This window comes from Lolium perenne, chromosome 6 (assembly GCF_019359855.2).
Source record: "Lolium perenne isolate Kyuss_39 chromosome 6, Kyuss_2.0, whole genome shotgun sequence".
NCBI lineage: Eukaryota > Viridiplantae > Streptophyta > Magnoliopsida > Poales > Poaceae > Lolium > Lolium perenne.
Genome location: NC_067249.2, coordinates 158,827,186 through 158,833,185, shown reverse-complemented (window position 1 = coordinate 158,833,185; position 6,000 = coordinate 158,827,186).

Here is a 6,000-nt window from a genome sequence, read left to right as displayed (position 1 = left end):
TCTTTACTTGAGACTTGGATGAATATATGTTACAGTCAAAAAGAAAAACTCTGTTGAGATGCAGACGTGCAATTGTTATTTGAATCTTACAGAAAGGAGGGATTTGATTTGATATATAAAGAGGAATCCATTGACCAGTCGACATGCATGCCCCCAAAAGGAGCATGTGTAGTTAGCCATTCATCCTTTTCGAGCAGCAGTGATAAACTACTTTGACATTCTTAGTATATCCAGATAACAACAACTAAACAACCATGCTCGGCTATCTAGATATTCCCTTTTTTCCAAGACTAGCTAGCCTAGACACCGTTGTTAGTCTTTTATTGACGCGATGGTAACCGTACGCGCAAGGCGCAACAACTAACAGGAGACCTTGAGGTTTCAGATAGAATCAGTGTGTTTCGGCGCATGTTTTGCGTTTTCGTCATTGTGCCTACAAGGTCAAAGAATACAGCAACGCATGTTCTGAAAGTTCACCAACTAACTAACAAGGTCAAGTAGGAACAGCTAGCAAACATGCACGTACGAGTGTAAGACATTCGCTTTATCTCTTTTCTTTTGTAGCTAGTGTCACGTCAACGTTAGTAGACCCACACACAGAAAGCAAACACACGGAGGAGGAGGAGGATGGGGAGTAAACTTCCCCCTGCGCGCAGCATGTAGCATGATGCGGCTTTTGACAGCCCCGTACGTGCGTAAACTTAACACGATCATCTCACTCACTCATCCCTTTGCCGTAAAAGCCCATGCTACTTTTGTGGCAGAAAGCGAGCACCACTGCCTCGAACCCGGGCATGGAAAAGGGCACACAACCTAGCTAGGCTAGCTACCGATTAAGCTAGACGGTTAAGCCATGATTCTCGCAGTCGCAGGCGCTATCATATCATGGCGCAAATTGCACACACGCACGCACGCCTCGCTTTGCCACAAAATATCTACTGCTAAGCAGGTCAGATCCCTTTGGCGATCGCGTCGCAGGATCGCGATATGGCCTAATAAACCTGCAAAGCAACCCTTGTTTGCGTGGATACGGTGATGGTCGAAAGGTTAAAAACAGGTCATGGATGATGGGTCGCCACCCATTCCGGTGTGGGGTTTTGGCCATCCGTACAGGGATCAGGAATTCATTCAGGATGCCTCGCCTCGTGCCGCAGTGGGATCATGGGAATCTCGGGGTGGGATCGCGCCCACGTGCCCGCGACCGTGCGCTCCTGCGCTGTCTGCGCGCGACGGATCGCCTCGACGTACATCGCCGGAAATGGCTGCCGGAGTGGCGGACTCGCCAACCAGGCCCGCCTTCTCTTGCCGGGAGCTTGAAGAGCGTCATGGGTCTTATGGCATCTTCAGCGGTGGCCCCACTTAGATCAAAAAATAGGTGTACCTCGAGTCTAGAGAGGGGACGTAAATTGATCGGACGGTTTTGCAAGACGTATTTTCGATCCAAATTTAGGTTCGGATTGCGTCTTCACGAACGCGGTGAGATCAGCGCGTGTCCGCACCCTTCTATCTCGGGCCCACCTGACAGCAATCACGGCCGCTCCGCCTTCTTCGCGCCATGTTAACGACGATATCTCGCCTGCCGCGCACCACCGTCCCACGGCTGTCTCGGATATAAAACATGGTGCTTAGGCACCGGCTCCCCCTCACGCAAACCCTAGCGTCGCTCTCCACCTTATCCCCCAAGTGATCCATGGCAAGTTCTAGAGGCTGTGATTACGACCGCCAGGGCAGGGGCCGCAGTGCAGGATCCCCACCGCTTGAACGCTCGTTGTCGCCTGAGGAGGAGGAGATGGACTGCTTCCACGCAAGTTTTTCAAGTTCGTCGTCCTCATCAAAGAGGTCCCTTTCGGCCCGAAGAGGCTCCCAGAGAAGTTCACGCAATTTCTCGTTGGCCATGAGCCGACCGGGGTGAACCTACAGGAAGCCAGCTTCGTCTTTTGTCGGTGACCGTTAGCGGTCATGCTCGACGGGCAAGGTCAGATGTTCCTCTACACTGGCTGGGGAAAATTCACCCGTGCTCTCAACCTGGAGGTTGGCTTCTTGCTAAACTTCTTCTCCGAAGGCGACGTTGAGCTTACGGTGAAGGTGTTCGACGAGACATCCTGCTATAGGCACTACCACGATGACATAAGTTATGAGCAGAAGCATCTAGTGTAGGTTTGTAGATGTTCTTCATTTGCAACGACGAAGGCGAGGATCATTAAAATCCTCTGGTTTGCATTATTGGGTGTTCTTCCTTCGCATCGAAGAAGACGGGGGCTAGCATAAACCTCTAGTTCAAGTTTAGGTTTTCTCGATTTTTCAATATTTTCAACTATGTAAATGATAAAACATATGTAATATGTCTATCTCAATTAAAATTTCTTAGAAAAATAAAAAATATGTCAGGCCACCGAGCCAACCCCGACCCAAACCAAAAAAAAGAGGGTATGTGTCTATTTTGGGTCGGACCGTTATAGAAGCCCTTACAAACTGAATATGACTGCTTATCTGCACATTAATGACGCCCCCGTTTTTCATCTTTGTACTCAACTATAGTACACGTCTTTATACGCTTAATGGCTACTAACGCAGCGTCAAGCATAATGGTAGATGTACAGCTAATTCATGGACCGTGTAATCTTCTCAGATCCGAGGAATAGTTCTCGTAGCTTGTCAGTGGTCGTCGAGGTGGATATGGATTTGGTCGCACGGATGCGAGGTTTGAAGCCGAGCTGGTAGCAGATGACAAGCTGCTAGGAGGGAGTAGAGCGAAGGGTATTCAGAACTCGCGGTAAAGTTTGACTTCTGAAAATACACTTCATTCTTGTACACTGGAATTATCGTATTTTCCAAATGAAAGTTGGTGAATTTGAACGGAGAATACTCCTATACTTCGTAAAAGTCGTACACTAGCTTGTCCCCTAGAACAGGTAGGCTCGTTGAATAAATTAAAAAAAAAGGTAGGCTCGTTGAATGGAGCGCCGTCCGGCAGCTAGTACTCCCTAAAATTCCGGCTGCGCGTTCGGTTAATATGGTTAATTCGGTTCGGTAAATACGGTTTTACGGTAAATACAGTTTCTATACTTCGGTAAATACGGTTTTGTATAAAAATACGGTTCGGTTTCGGTAATAACCATATTAATTCGGTTCGGTTTCGGTAATAACCAAATTAACCAAAGTTGACGCGAATTTTTAAATAACACCTATTTTTATGGACATATATTTTGTTTCTATATTTTTAAAGGCCAAAGTGATTATGTTACACGCGATAGAAATGATAAATAATGAAAATACGGCCAGATTTTAAAAAAATACTGCACATTACAGACTTGAAACAATGACAATGTGGCCAAACTAAAAAAAGATGCATATTACAAACTTAAAAAAAGGAGAATGCTACCAAATTGAAAAAAATGATGCAAAAAATGATGCATGTCCAGTAGTTGAACTCAAGACCTGCCAAGCATTTCACGTAAAGTACACATACAAACCACCACGTTGTGGCACCTCTACTGTGTAATATGCACTTATAAACAAATATAAACGTTTTACATGAATTAGGGATGACCTGCTAGGCTGTTCGGTTTTCTTCGGTTAACCGCGGTTTTTCCGGTTTTAAACCGAATTAACCGAGTTGTGTATGGTTAGCACTTTTGCTAACTGTAACCTAACCATAAAACCATAAAAACTGAAATTCGGTTTCGATTAGGTTTTTTTCGGTTCGGTTTTCGGTTTCAGTTCGGTTATGTGCAGTCGGACCTAAAATGATACTGCCACCTTGGATGCTGCGTTGGATTCCTGTCACCTTATGCTACGTTAGGCTTGGATAAAACTTTTGACATATGCATGCTATGTTATGGTCCCATTAATATGTCTTTCTCTCAAAAGCTGATTTGGTTTTTCTCTTTCCCTCTCACATTTTCCACTTTATGGCTGAAGAGGTTGCCTCCTGATGAAGAGGCTGCCTCCTCATCCGAACCTACTTTGAACCACCCGAACCTAGTTAAAGGTGTGAGGCAACACCCCTAGGGCTATGCATTGGGCATGCCCTTAGAGCCCATTTGTCTCTACGCAAAATTCGCCACAAGTCCCTAAACTAGCCCCCAAGTGATCAAGCAGGTCCCAGAACCTTCAAACTGCGTATCTACTCCAATCTTTGAACCTGTTCAAGTGGCTCAGATAATAGTCTCGAACGCACCATCATGGTTGACCATGTTCCAACGTACGGTGGTGATAAAAATATGAATCGAGCCTTGTTTCCTACTCACTCAAAATACTCCCTCTCTTCCATGTTACTTCACATATAATATTTGACCAACTATTATGATAAAACATCAATATATACACAATCAAATGTCAATCATAGGACAATATATTGCATTGCAGTACTAATGAAATCATTTTGATTTTCTAAATAATAATATATCTTTACATATATTTAGTCAAAATTGTCAAAGTTTGACTTTGACCAAACCTTATATATTGATAAAACCCGGGCATCATCTTAGAACTCGTGATGCCTAGAGAGATCTGCTTGTGGAGCGGTGTTTCATGATTTTCATCTACAACAGGTCTCGGCGGCGTGGTGCAGCGGGGTCTCGGCGACGGGCGCGTGACGATGTACATGCGTAGGGAGGTGACTTTGCCTGGCGTCATGCGAATATTGTGCGGATATTTATCATGAACATTGCTCATCGGTTCGATGGAGGTGACGGATTCTATATAGCGTGTGCGTGAGGTACTCACTAAGAGTCTGCTAGACCGGATGAGCGCTTCCATTTGGTTAGAGGGTATCTCGGGGTATGCGATGTTCCCAGCTCGAGGGGTTTTCGCGTTTTGAGGGCACAAGGCCCCATAGACATGTTTTCCACTCATTGTCGGGTGTAGATGTTGTGTGGTAGCTTCAGATTTTTTTTTATGTGTAATCTTTACCAATTGAGACACCATTCTCAACCACACATGTATATCAATAAAATCACAAAACAAGTGGTGATTTACAGTTGTTGATTCAAAGCAGTAAAACAAGTGGTACACAATAGCAGCAAATTTTTAGTTTTCACGGGAAGTAGTGATGTGTAACTTTCAGTGGCTAAATGCGTAGGCATGAGGTGGTAACGAGGCATTGTATGAATGATATTTATCATATAATGTAATCCTAATAACATAGCATTCATATCTAATTTAGTTGTGTGTAGGTGTGTGTTCCTAATATAGTTATGCATACTAACCAAGAGAATTTGCATAACATCTTTTGTCCCGCCTGTCCATTTCACCAGAGCCAACTTAAAACTACAGGAAATTAAGATCTATCCTTTCAAATAGCCCGGATCAAAGCATTAACACTTCATGAACACACAATATAGCATATTCCCATTGTTTTCACTAACTGTCACTTTAGGATTTGCAGGTTCAACACACTAATAGGAAATACACTTTGCAAATAGATACCAAACTCATATATATATATAATGGGGCAAAGAAATTCAATACTGAAATCTTGTCACTCAGGCCCTAGCAACAAGCGCTAAACATAGCAAAGGTGTACCAACACTCATACAAGAATATCCTCAAGACAAATACCTCAAATCTCGATACATATGGATGATTACATGATCAATCTCATACAATCCCCATCCACACCTCACACGCCTACAGAGAACTACTCATACATGCTGATGGAGAGTGAGAACATGGTTGTTGGTGATGATATTGATGGCGGTGATGGCAAAGAAGACCTCGAAATCTCCCTCTCCGGCATGGAGAGCAGGATCAATTTGACCCCCGAAACGAATATCGTGGATGTGGCGATGCTCTGTTTCACGAATATCTCTCTCCTTCTAGCTAGGTAGTTTTTAGGGTATATAAGGAGGTACGTGAAAGGAGAGGCCAAAGCGATGCTCCTGAGCCAAATTGGCATGGGTGGCGCGCCCTATATATGGTGCACCACGGCTAAGTGCGGCCACCCCTGCCAGGCCATCCCATGAATACCCATGGCGCACCTTTTTTCATGGCGTGCCA